Below are 12,742 nucleotides of genomic sequence, written 5' to 3' on the forward strand. Positions count from 1 at the left end.
CCGTTGTGCATCACATTTCCTTAAATTACTTAAATTGCATATTTCCTTTTAAAATAAAACAACATCATTAACAAGGAGTACTGTTTTTAAAAATATTTTCATTGTACATTTTTCCCTCTAGATTGTCATTTGATGTTGACATTGCCTTTGAAATAGACACAGATCAAATAAAATCAAATTAACAAATACTTGTTATATAAACACCAAGGCACCTGCCATGTGTCTTAGTCTCCTTAGGCAAGACTTAGTCTGTTTGCTGTAACGAACACCATACGCTGGGGACTTCACAGCAGACATTTATTTCTCAAAGTTACGGAGGCTGGAAAGTCTAAGGTCAAGATACTGGCTGATTCAGCTCCTGGTGTCTTTCCCTGGCTTGCAGACTTCTCACTGTCTTCTCACTGTGTCCTCACACGGCGAAGAAACAGAGAGGAAGTGAGGGCTTTGGTGTTTCTTCTCCGGCACTAATCCTATTATGAGGGCCCACACTCATGACCTCATCTGAGGCTAATTACCTCCCAAAGGCCCTATCTCCAAACCACCCCAAAGCGATTAGGGCTTCAACTTATGAATGTTTTCATTTTTGTTTTGGTGGGGGTGGATGCAATTCAGCTATGGCAGTTAGATCCTAGAGAAAAAAATGCATACCCTCTGTCCACAGTATCTACATATGATTATAGCAGCAAACCATATACAACCCAACATTCCATCTACAGGAAAATGGAGGAACAAATTTTGGTCTATTCATGTGGAGTACAACTCAGCAAACAAACAAAAAACCATGCCCCACTGACAAGGGCAACAACATGATGACTCTCAAATGCGACATGCATACATACTGTATGATGAGGCTGAAGAATGGATCAAATTCATCTGTGGTGACAGAAGTCAGAACAGTGGTTTCCCCTGAGTGCAGAGGCAGAGTGGTGTTGAGTAAGGTGGAGCAAGGGAAACTTTCTGGAGCAACAGAAAGTTGTCTTTGTCTTGGTGAATATCCAAGAATCCTATATTAAAAAGTTACAGAGCTATATACATCAAGGATTTGTGTATTTTACTGCATATAAATTACATTTAAATAAAACAGGTTATCTAAAAAAGAAAAAACAAATGGTTCAAGATGACAGAGCCAATCAGGGGAGTGGACCTTTGCATGTCATTGTCACTTGAAGGTACATTCATAGCTCTGTCTGGTCAACATGGTCAAGTGCCATTTCAGGCCTAGAGTGGCCTCGGGAAGCCTCCTTTCAGCTCTGATTTGCTGAGCATACTTCAGGCTGTCCCCACCTCCTTCAGAAGGACTAGGATGAACAATCTGTGGTCCCAACAGTGTGGGGTCTGCACTTCCCCACTACACTCTGTCCTGCCCTTCCTTAAAGGCCTCCTCTAAGCCTTGCTTCTTCTCTGCCTCACTCCCATTGGCCAACACAGGCCTCTGGTCATTCCAAACTCTCCAGCCACCCCTCAGCTCCCGAGAGGCTGGTACCATGTGCCTCTGTGGCTTGGGAACATTGAGTCATCACAATGTAGATGCAGCACAGTTAGATGAAGACATCATACACACACACGCACACTCTCACACACACAGTGAGACCCAGAATGGCTTTTTCTGCTTCATAATTTATATGTTCAGGTCTTCATTTGCCTTTCCTCAGACTCACATACCGAATTGCACGTGCTTTTCTTTTTAAATGTTAAGATATTGGGCTTAACGTTTTATTTCTTTCATATCCTCTCATAGGGCTTTGCATTCAGTGATCATTCAATTTATACTACAGCCCAGCAGGTCTCAAGGTGCAGCTCAGGGACTCCTGGGATCCATGAGACCCTGGAGGGAGTTTGAAAGGTCAAAACTTAATACGCAGACCCCAGCTGCACTTTTTGTTCTCATCCTTTCAGAATTCTACAGTGCGGCATTCAGCTGTGCACGGGGAAGATCTATGTGACTCAGTGAACCAGCACTTTCCAAATGATGGATGTATAATAATCATTATACAAAAGTATATACATATATACAATCATTAGAGCAGGAAAGATTCATTTAAAGTGCCAGATAGAGCAATTAATTTTAACATGACAGTGTAAACTACCATGCATCAAGTTTTGGTACAGTATCAAATAATAATATCCACAATGACATGGTTTGGCTGTGTCCCCACCCAAATCTCACCTTGTAGCTCCCATAATTCCCACATGTTGCAGGAGGGACTCAGTGAAAGATTGAATCGTGGGGGCGGGTCTTCCCTGTGCTGTTCTCATGCTAGTGAATGGGTCTCAAGAGATCTGATGGTTTTAAAAATGGGAGTTCCTCTGCACAAGCCCTCTCTTTGCCTGCTGCCACCTAGATAAGATGTGACTTGCTCCTCCTTGTCTTCCACCATGATTGTGAGGCCTCCCCAGCCATGTGAAACTGCAAATCCAATAAACCTCTTTCTTTTGTAAATTGCCCAATCTCAGGTATGTCTTTATTAGCAGTGTGAAAATGGACTAATACACACAATTATCTGAAAAGGGTATTAAGATACTCCTCACTGTTTCAACTATGTATCTGTGTGAAACTAGGTTTTTCTCCACACCTACAACGAAAACAACATATTGCAACAGACTGAATGCAAAAGGAGCCCTGAGAATCCAGCTGTCTTCTCTTAAGGACATTAAAGAGATTTGCAAAAATGTAAAACAACGTCATTCTTCTCACTAGATATTTTGTTTTGGAAAATAAAACTGTTCTTCATAAAACTATTAACGTTAACAGGCAATGGTTGTATTGTTTTTATTTCTAAGTGAATTAATAAATTAAAAATTTGTCGCTTTTTTTTTTTTAATACAGGGTCTCACTCTGTCACCCAGGCTGGAGTGAGGTGACATTGATCATAGTTCACTGCAGCTTCAATCTCCCAGGCTCAATGCGATCCTCCCACCTCAGCCCCCTGAGTGGCTGGAATCACAGGTGTGTGCCACCACACCCAACTACTTTTTGTGTGTGTGTGTATGTGTGTATATATATATATATATATATTTGTAGAGACAAGGTTTTGTCATGTTGCTCCTTACTTTTAACTTCGAATGCAGTAAATATCAATAGCAGAACCTTCATAAACAAAAGCTCTTTGGGCTCCTCTGTCACTTTTAAGTGTATAAAGGGGTCCTGAGAAAAAAATATTTGAGAACCAGTGCTTTAGACTGCCTGGCTGAAAACACTGAACAGGTCCATTAGAAACTAAAGGGACAAATAACCTAGGTTTAGAATCAGACTTGGGTGTCAATCAAGGTTCCTCACCAAACTAGCAGATTTGGAACAACTTATTTAATACTTTTTAAACTCAGATTTTTAAAAAAATATGTGAAATGGGGAAAATAATATCCTTTTAGGAACTGTTGAGATTAAAAGGGATAACACAAACATGCCAGCAGGCACTTACGCAGCCACCATTACTTATGCAGCTGCCCTTCACCCTGCAGGGCTGGGAGCAGCCAGGCTTGCTGAGCCAGGGGTGACATTATCCAGAATCAGGGCCAGCTGACCAACTACGTGGAAAGCAAGAGGCTCTCTGTGTCCCAGCATGTACCCTGGGAGAGCCAGAGGTTGGTGCAGGGCTGATTCGTCAGAGCTCTTCCAACCTGGGAGAAGGGCGTGCTCATTTTGGAAGGGCCAGAAACCCAGACAGAGCACCTTAGTGGAAGTACAGGTCCTAGTTCAATTCAATTCAATCAGCCAGATGTGGATGAAGCATCTACTAGATCTCAGGCAATGTGTAAGCTTCAGAGATGCATCAGTGCGCAAAAGTGACACAGATGTGGAACTTGTGCCACTCACATTCTAGTACAAAGATCCAGAAAATGAGGCAGCAGCTCACAGGGTCCCTAGGGAGGACTGACCTAAGGATGGGAGCAGTAAGAGTGGAAAACCCACAAAGGGCAGAGGACAGACAGTGACCCTACAGGCTCTTGTGCGGGACCAAAAGAGTGTGCCACCAAGAGGAACCGGTGATGTGGGACTGGGGTGGGGTGAGGCTCATTGTGAACACAGCCATGGAGAGCCAGGGTCATGACTAGCAGGGCAATGGAGAGACCACAGGCTTCTCCTGGAGCAAGAGGACCAAGAGTCAAGGAAGATGCTGAGGCTGAACAAGGCTGACTTTGGGTAGAAACTCCCATCCACCTTTCTGAATCATAGCTCTGCTGGTCGCTTCCCTGCAGCACCAGGTTGGGAGGATGAGAAACCCAGAGACCTGTGAACTCTGGCTTGGCAGAAGGCTTAGCCTAGATAAAAATCTCTGAGTCTGAACGGGGTCAGAGGAGGCAGGCAAAGGTGAACTGAGCTCTCCTGAAAGAGGGAAAGCCACCATTTGGGGTTGCTCCCCTTTTGTTCTGGGGAACAAAAGAAAGAGGGAGGGCCACCATTTGGGGTTGCTCCCCTTTTGTTCTGGGAAATAATCTGGGTGGACCCGGTGGTAATGCAAAGGTCCAGTTCCCAAGCCTGATGGTAGCTGGCACTGGGGCGTGACTATTGCCCTCAGGAAGGACGGCCATTAAATGTTCAGGGCAATGTGTCCAAGCTTCTAAACTGTTTTTGTTGGTTCTGCTGGTAAAACTGCTACTTACAGACTGTTTCTCCTGTGAATCTCCTGAAGGTGCCAGATGTGTCTGTGCAGAAAATCCATGGCCCTCATTTGGAAAGGTGTGAGTTCACACTCTTAGCTGCAGCAATGCACCCTGAAACATACACTGCAGCTTTGGGGAAGAATCCAAAGATTTAGATGGTTTGATCTGCAACTGTGACTGGGGATGTGTATATCCTGCAGTTCCATGTGTCCCTTAGTTCCAAGTGTCCCTTACGGGTTTTCTGCATCATTGTGTTGCTCGTAGCCAGCATGGGAGGACAGGAAGAAGCGGAAGCAGAACTCAAGCCTAGCACGGAAGAGACCCTGGCACATGGGCGACCCACCGTGGGAAGGAAAGGCAACCAACTCTCATGAACTTGAGTGGCACGGAAGTAAGAAAACAGCTCCAAGGGGAGGCTGAAGGTACTATTATCCATTTGTCAGAAAAGGAGACTCCAGTTAGAGTCCAGTTGGAAAAGACGTTTTGACCAAAATAAGAATATAAATCAGTACTATAGTTTACAGGATCATCTAAATAGCTAGTCCTGAGGGTGGATGATGCTATGTGCTCACTTGAGCAGTATGGAAATCCCTGGCCACCCTGTATTTTACTCATTAGGCTACTAAAGTGCACACAGTCTGGGAGTAGCCCAACGCCACTCAGCTAGAGCCTGGGTCTCCTAAGTTGAGACCCTGCATCAGAGTCTTCTTGGTCCCAGTAACACATCCCATGCTTCCTCTTGTGAAGATGAATCCAAACTGAGAGGTCACCAGGTCAAGGGCAAGGGAAGATCCACATGCTTGTGCTGACCTCCCAGAGTCTATGTGATCCTGCCACCACTTCTCTTCCTCCTTGTCCCAATCCTACGCCTGTGACCTGATGACCATTTCACTGTTTATTTATACCTTGCCTGGACTGTAAGATATGTGAAAAACCGAGGCGGGAGGATCACCTAAGGTCAGGAGATTAAGACCAGCCTGACCAGCATGGAGAAACCCCGTCTCTATTAAAAATACAAAATGAGCAAGGCTTGGGAGTGCATGCCTGTAATCCCAGCTACTCGGGAGGGTGGAGCAGGAGAATCGCTTGAACCCAGGAGGTGGAGGTTGCAGTGAGCCAAGATTGTGCCATTGCACTCCAGCCTGGGCAACAAGAGCGAAACTCCATCTCAAAAAAAAAAAAAAAAGAAAGAAAGAAAAGAAAAGAAAAACAAAAACCAACACTCAAAAGACCGGCACCGAAACTTGTTGCCTTTGCTCCTGCTTTTCACTCTTGATAAAGCCATTTCTGCTGGTGGCAGCTGCACAGTTTGGAGGAAGAGCATGGAAACTGGATGAGCCCAACCCAGAACCTCTACTTCTGCCCTCAGTGGCTGGGTGGTTTGGGGCATGCCATTTAACCTCTCTGAGCCTGGCTTCTTCATCTATACAACAGGACCATCTCATAGGGTGGTTGTGGGGATTCAGTGAGAAAATGGAGAGAAGGTGACTTGAATAATCCTGGATGCAAGTGAGGCATCCCGTAAGTGGTCACTATGGTTGTTATATTAATGGGTTCTTTTATCTTTCACTGTCATAAGACATCAAGAGAGAAACTAGCTAAATTTCAGTGTTGATTTAGAAACAACTTATGAAAGGGATTACAAAAAAAAAAAAGAAAAAAGAACTATATGACACGCATCCTGAAATACAGGCAAACCTCACTTTATTGTGCTTCACTTCATATGCAGATACTGCATCTTTTACAAAATGAGGGTTCCTGGCAACCCTGCCTACAGTAAGTCTACTGGCGCCATTTTTTTCCAACAGCATGTGCTTACTCCCTGTCTCTGTGGAACATTTTGGTAATTCTGGCAATACTTCAAGCGTTCTCAGCATTATCAGATATGGTATGGGGATCTATGATCAGCCATCTTTGAAGTTACTATTGTGACTATTTTTGGGGTGCCATGATCAGTGTCCACAGAAGACAGTGAACTTCATCTATGCATCTGTGTGTTCTTTGGCTGCTCCACTAACCAGCTGTTCCCCATCTCTCTCCTTCTCCTTGAGCCTCTCTGTTCCCTGAGATACAACAATATTGAATTAGATCCATTAATAACACTACAATGGCCTCTAATCATTCAAGTGAAACAGTCGCACATATTTCTCTTTAAATCAAAAGTTAGAAATGATTAAGCTTAGTGAGGAAGGCATATTAAAAGCCAATAAAGGCCACAAGCCAGGCCTCTTGTGCCAAACAGTTAGCAAAGTTATAAACACAAAGGAAAGTTTTTAAAGGACATAAGTGCCACCCCAGTGAGAAAATAAATCATCAGAAAGTGAAATAGCCCTATTGATATGGATAAAGTTTTATTGCTCTGGGTAAAATATCAAACAAACCACAATATTCCCTCAAGACAAAGCTTAATCCAGAGCAGGGTCCTAACTTTCTTCAATTCTGTGAAGGCTGAAAGGTGCAGAAGCTGCAGAAGAAAAGTTGCAGAGCTGGGAGGGGCTGGTTCATGAGGTTGAAGAAAATAAGCCATCTCCCTAACATAAAAGTGAAAGGTAAGGCAGCAAGTGCCAATGTAGAAGGTGCAGAATGTCTTCCAGAAGATCTATCTAAGATCACTGATAAAGGCGGTTAAACACTAACAAACTTTCAGTGTAGACCAACAGTCTTATACTGGAAGAAGGTGCCTTCTGGGACTTTCATAGAGAAAAGTCCATGACTGGTTCGAAGTTTCAAAGACAGGCTAACTCTTTTGTTAGGCGCTAATGTAGCTGGTGACTTTAAGTTGACACCAATGCTTACTTTGCCAAAAAGCTTAGGGCCCTTAAGAAGTACGTCAAATGGGAAGGAGGAAGGGGGTGAGGGATGAAATACTGCCTATTGCATACAATGTACACTATTCAGATGATGAATACACTAAAATCCCAGACTTCCCCACTATGCAATGTAACATCCAGGTAACACAATTGCACTTGTACCCCGTAAATCTATAAAAATTACAAAAGAAGTATGCTAAATCTATTGTCTGTGTTCCAGAAATGGAAAAACAAAGCCTGGATGACAGCACATCTGTTTACAGCATGGTTTACTGAATATCTCAAGCCCACTGTTGAGATCTACTGCTTAGAAAAAAAATTGCTTTGAAAACGTTCATTAATACAAAGCACCTGGTCACCCAAGAGCTCTGATAGAGACATACAAGGAAATTAATGTCATTTCTGCATCTGCTAACACAACATTCATTCTGCAGCCCTTGGATCAAAGAGTAATTGTGACTTTCAAGTCTTATATTTTAAGAAATACATTTGTAAGAATACAGCCACCATAAAGGGTGATTCCTCTGATGGATCTGGGCAAAGTCAATTGAAAACCTTCTGGAAGGGATTCTGCATTTAAGATGTCATTAAGAACATTTGTGATTCATTGGAGGAGGTCAAAATAAAACATTAAGAGGAGTTTGGAAGAAACTGATTCCAACTCTCATGGATAAGTTGGTTGGCTTCAAGACTTCAGTGTAACTTCAGTTAAAGCAGATGTGATGGAAATAAGAGAACTAGCATTAGAAATGGAGCCTGAAGATGTGACTGAATTGCTGCAATCTCATGAGAAAATTTGAACAGATGAGGAGTTGCTTCTTATGATCGAGCGAAATGGGTGGTTTCTTGAGATGGAATCTACTCTTGTGAAGATACTGTGAATATTGTTGAAATGACAACAAAGGATTGAGAATACTACATAAACTTCGTTGATAGAGTAGTGGCAGAGTTTGGGAGGACTGACTTCAATTTTGAAAGAATTTACACTATGGGTCAAACATTATCAAACAACATTGCATGCTACAGAGAACCTTTTGTCAATTGATGTGGCAAACTTCATTGTTGTCTTCTTGTAAGAAATTGCCACAGGCACTCTAATCTTCAGCAACCACCACCCTGATCAGTCAGCAGCCATCCACAGTGAGGTAAGGCCCTCCACTAGCAAAAAGATTATGATTCTTTGAAGTCTCAGATGAATGTTGGCATTTTTAGCAATAAAGTATTTTAAAATTAAGGTACACATACTGTTTTTTAGACATAATACTGTTGCACACTTAATAGAGTAGACATTACTTTTATGTGCACTGGGAAACCAGAATGGTTGTATAACACACTTTATTGTGATATTGGCTTTATTGCAATGGTCTAGAACCAAATCTGCAATATCTCCAAATATGCCTGTATTCCAAGGAAAAAAGTTTTTTCTTTTGTTTGTTTTTGTTTTTGTTTTGCACAAATCCTTTGAGAAAGAAGGCAAAACAAAACAAAAACTCATAGCAGTACATATGTGACAGAATGTATTTCTGAAATCCATGTGATTCCTAAGTGGGACTGAGTGGCCACGTGTTGGTAGTTTGGGCTGGCATGGGACTGCTCCTTACTCTTTACTGATTCCCATGTCCTCATTCCTCAAGCCAAGGGCATATTGCCTACACCTCTGCATGGAACCCGCAACAATCCCATTTCTTTTCTACCTCCCTGTAAAGTGCTTGAGAGAGTCATTCCTCTCTCACACAGCCTGCAGACCTCTACCCACCCGGAGTGTGGTTACAGGAGATGAAGAGGCTCAAGACGAGAAACTCATAATTTTGCACACATTTCCTTTCTGCATTGTTGGAGCAATGAAAATACACATCGTCAAATAAAGGAGGAAAACGTTGCGGAGGTCACGAAGTTCCGCATGTCATCCCTTCAGTTCCAATCTCTCCCTGTGCGCTTCCTTGTTTTGATCCCACTTCCTTCTTGAATCTCAAATTGTCCTCCTTCACTCCAGCAGCTCCTGCCCTTGCTGGCTGACCATAGCATCCACCTAGCTGGTCTCCCCACCCACAGTCACTTCTTTCCAGATGTCTTCCAGCGGACTCCAGGGAACGTTCCTACTGGCCCCAGATGAAACCCTCCATGGCTCCCAAAGTTTCCAGGGACAAGCAGGAGGATCTCATCTCCAGGCGTAACCCTCCCCCTGACGTAGGTTCTGGAATACTCTGCTAGGAACGCTGTTCCTGGTCGCCCGTGTGGGGTCAGGGGCTCCTCAGTGCCCAGCCCGCTGCCCACAGGCGGAGACAAGCCAGGAGGCCCTGGACCAGGGTCTGGGGTCCATGCTCAGGCAGCCCCATCTCCTGTCTGGGGATGGGTACAGATGGGTGCCACGCTCGGGTCTCCCAGGGGCTGAGAATTAGAAGGGAGTTGGAGGGGTGTCTGCCACTGCCCGCGCAGCCCCAACGGGAGGTGTATGGGCACATGGGAAACCGCCGGCACAGGCAACCTGGGGCTCTTCGAGGGCGACTCCCTCGGGCCGCTCAGGGTCCCAGCTGCGGGCGACCGCGTCCGGGGGCCCGCCCAGCCGTCCCCTCCCCACGTCAGCCCAGCGTCTTCTCACCCAGTCTCTGCCTCCTGCCTTCGCGCGCCGGGAGAAGATGGCGCCAGGGTGCCTCCGCCATGCCCGCCGAGCCCAGCTAGGCGCCTACGCAAGCGCGGTGCGTCACGGGAGCAGCGCAGTCGCGCATCGAGTCTACGCGGAAGTTCCCGCCAGACCCGAGGAAGCGGATCCTGTCTACACGGCCTGCCTCTCCAGCCTTCAGACCCCAGTGTGGCTGTTGGGTGCATCTCCCTTTTCCCAGCGCGCCCTTCCCCTGTGGTGTGCCCCCCTCGTGTCTAATTCCTCTTTTCCGCCGCGCGCTTCGTTCTCCTGCCGCGTTCCCTCCTGGTGTCCCATCTTCACTTTCCAGCTGTGTGTTCCTGCCACCCCCGACCCCGTCCCCTCACGCCCCCACCCCGCCTGCCCCCGCCAGTCCCCCCCCCCGCCTCCCGCGTCAGTGCCCTCCCCCGTCCGCGCCCCCCCATATGACCAGATGATTAAGATGATGATTAACTGCCCACCTTCATAGTTTTAACAAAGATAAAATGAAAAAATGTCTTGTAGTCTCCATGCTGCCTGAAGTCAATAGTAATAAACTTAGGGTAGAGTGGGTCTCTTGGAAAGGAGGGCACATGAGGGCCTCGGCCCTGTCCTTTGAATCAGGGCCCAGTCAGAACCACCATGCACACTGGGAAAGGCCTCAGATTCCCCAGGTCCTAACTGAGCAGACCACTCAGCTGTTTGTCCTCAGGCTGCTCCACACCCTGGGAGCTGCTGTTAACAGAATGCATGCTCTGCAGTTGTATGGGACATACAAAGTTCCCACACACCAACCCTGTTATGCAGCCCACAATTTCCTCCATTGGAGTCAATGCTGGTTGAGGCCATTGTGTCTCAGCTGGGTTTGCACATTGGAATCATAGGGAACATCTGAAGAATACAGAACCAAGGTGCCACCCCCAGAGATTCTAACATCACTGGCCAGGAGGGGCCCTAGGAATTTATATTTTTTAAAAGAACTCTAGGGACTCTAATGCACAGACAGAATTAGAACTGCTGAGTTAGTATGTAGAGTTCCTCAGCCTGAGACTATGGATATTTTGGGCTGGGTGATTCTTTGCTGTGGGGGGTCTGTCCTGTGCATAGTAGGAGGTTGAGCAGATCCCTGATCTCTGTCCACTAGATGGTCAGTGGCAATGACCCAGCTGTGACCACTGACAGTGTTTCCCTAGGAGGCAAAATTGGCGTGGTTGAGAACCACTGAGTTTAGTAATAAAGGATGAGAGAGGCTACACTGACTCCTGAACCTCAAGGTATAGTCCCCAGATCAGCACTACTGGGGAGCTTGTTAGAACAGAAGAATGCCTCCCCACTTTGGAATCCTCATTTTATCGAGATCCCCTGTGATTTCGGTGCAAAAGCTTGAGAAGGACTGCCAGGTCACAGGCGTTTTTTTCCTCCTGGAAATACTTATTTACAGGGTTAATTTATTAAAAGAGCAATTGCCCATCTGAATCTTAAAAAATATGAGATCAGAGTCATAGAATGACAAGGCAAAAAGGACCCTGGAAAGGTTATTTCAACCTCCCGACAGGAAGACTGAGATGGTGGTTTGGCTCACAGAAGCAGAGCTTGCTCAGGCCAAGTGACTGGCAGGGCAGGCAGGTGAGAAGATGAAGTCGTGCCCAAGGTGTGCCTTGTTGGTAGAATGGGTGGAGGTAAGGAGGGCAGAATGAAAGGAAACCTTAATGATGCCCTAATCAGGGAGTAGCATGAGTGAGCTGGCTACTGTTACAGAGAAAATGCACTTTTCAAGTACCTCGCCCTTCTAGACACCTCCCAAATGGCATTCCTGCCAGACCCTTGCTTCCTGGTATATGAACAAGGGTTGCCTCTTGGTGGGGTATGAGTTAACACAGAAGCGTGAATGAGAAGGGGCCTTGGAAGCAAGTCCCAGCCTTCAGGGCACAGCCTGGCACCACACCCACTGCAGAGCTGGTGGGGCAGAGGGCAGGCCTGCCTATTGGCATGCCACTCTGGCTTCTGAAAGACCAGTTCCTGGAGTTTCCTCCAACATCCCCAAAATGTTTGTGCAGATGATGGCTGCTGGACTGTCACTACCAAGGTTAGGCCCCAAGATGGGAAAAGTCACAAAAGAGCAGGCTGTGAGGGACGCTGTGGAAAGGGAGCATAATAATGGGTGGGGTGGGATGGCATGTTGGGCATGGGGGTATATCTCTAAATTAGCACCTCCCCTCCCATCACTCTCCTCTTTCTCTGCCTTTTTTCTCTCCTCCATAGAACCTATGGCACCTGGCATTATTTTAGACATTCACTTGCTAACGTGTTTATTACCTAGAGTGTGACCCCCCTTCTCTGCTAGACCCAAGTTCCATGAGGACAGGGCTTTTTGTTCCCAACTGAATCCCCAGGGCCAAGGACAGGGTCTGGAGTACATTGGCACTCCACAAATATTTGGGGACTAACAGAATAAATGAGTGAGCAAATAGGTAAAGAACTAGGTTTGTTTGTTTGTTTGTTTTGAGATGGAGTCTCGCTCTGACGCCCAGGCTGGAGTGCAGTGGTGCAATCTTGGTTCACTGCAAGCTCCGCCTCCCGGAGTAGCTGGGACTACAGGCACCCGCCACCATGCGCTGCTAATTTTTTTGTATTTTTAGTAGAGACGGGGTTTCACCATGTTAGCCAGGATGGTCTCGATCTCCTGACCTCATGATCCGCCCGCCTCGGCCTC

The sequence above is a fragment of the Piliocolobus tephrosceles genome, chromosome 19 (assembly GCF_002776525.5).
Source record: "Piliocolobus tephrosceles isolate RC106 chromosome 19, ASM277652v3, whole genome shotgun sequence".
Taxonomy (NCBI): domain Eukaryota; kingdom Metazoa; phylum Chordata; class Mammalia; order Primates; family Cercopithecidae; genus Piliocolobus; species Piliocolobus tephrosceles.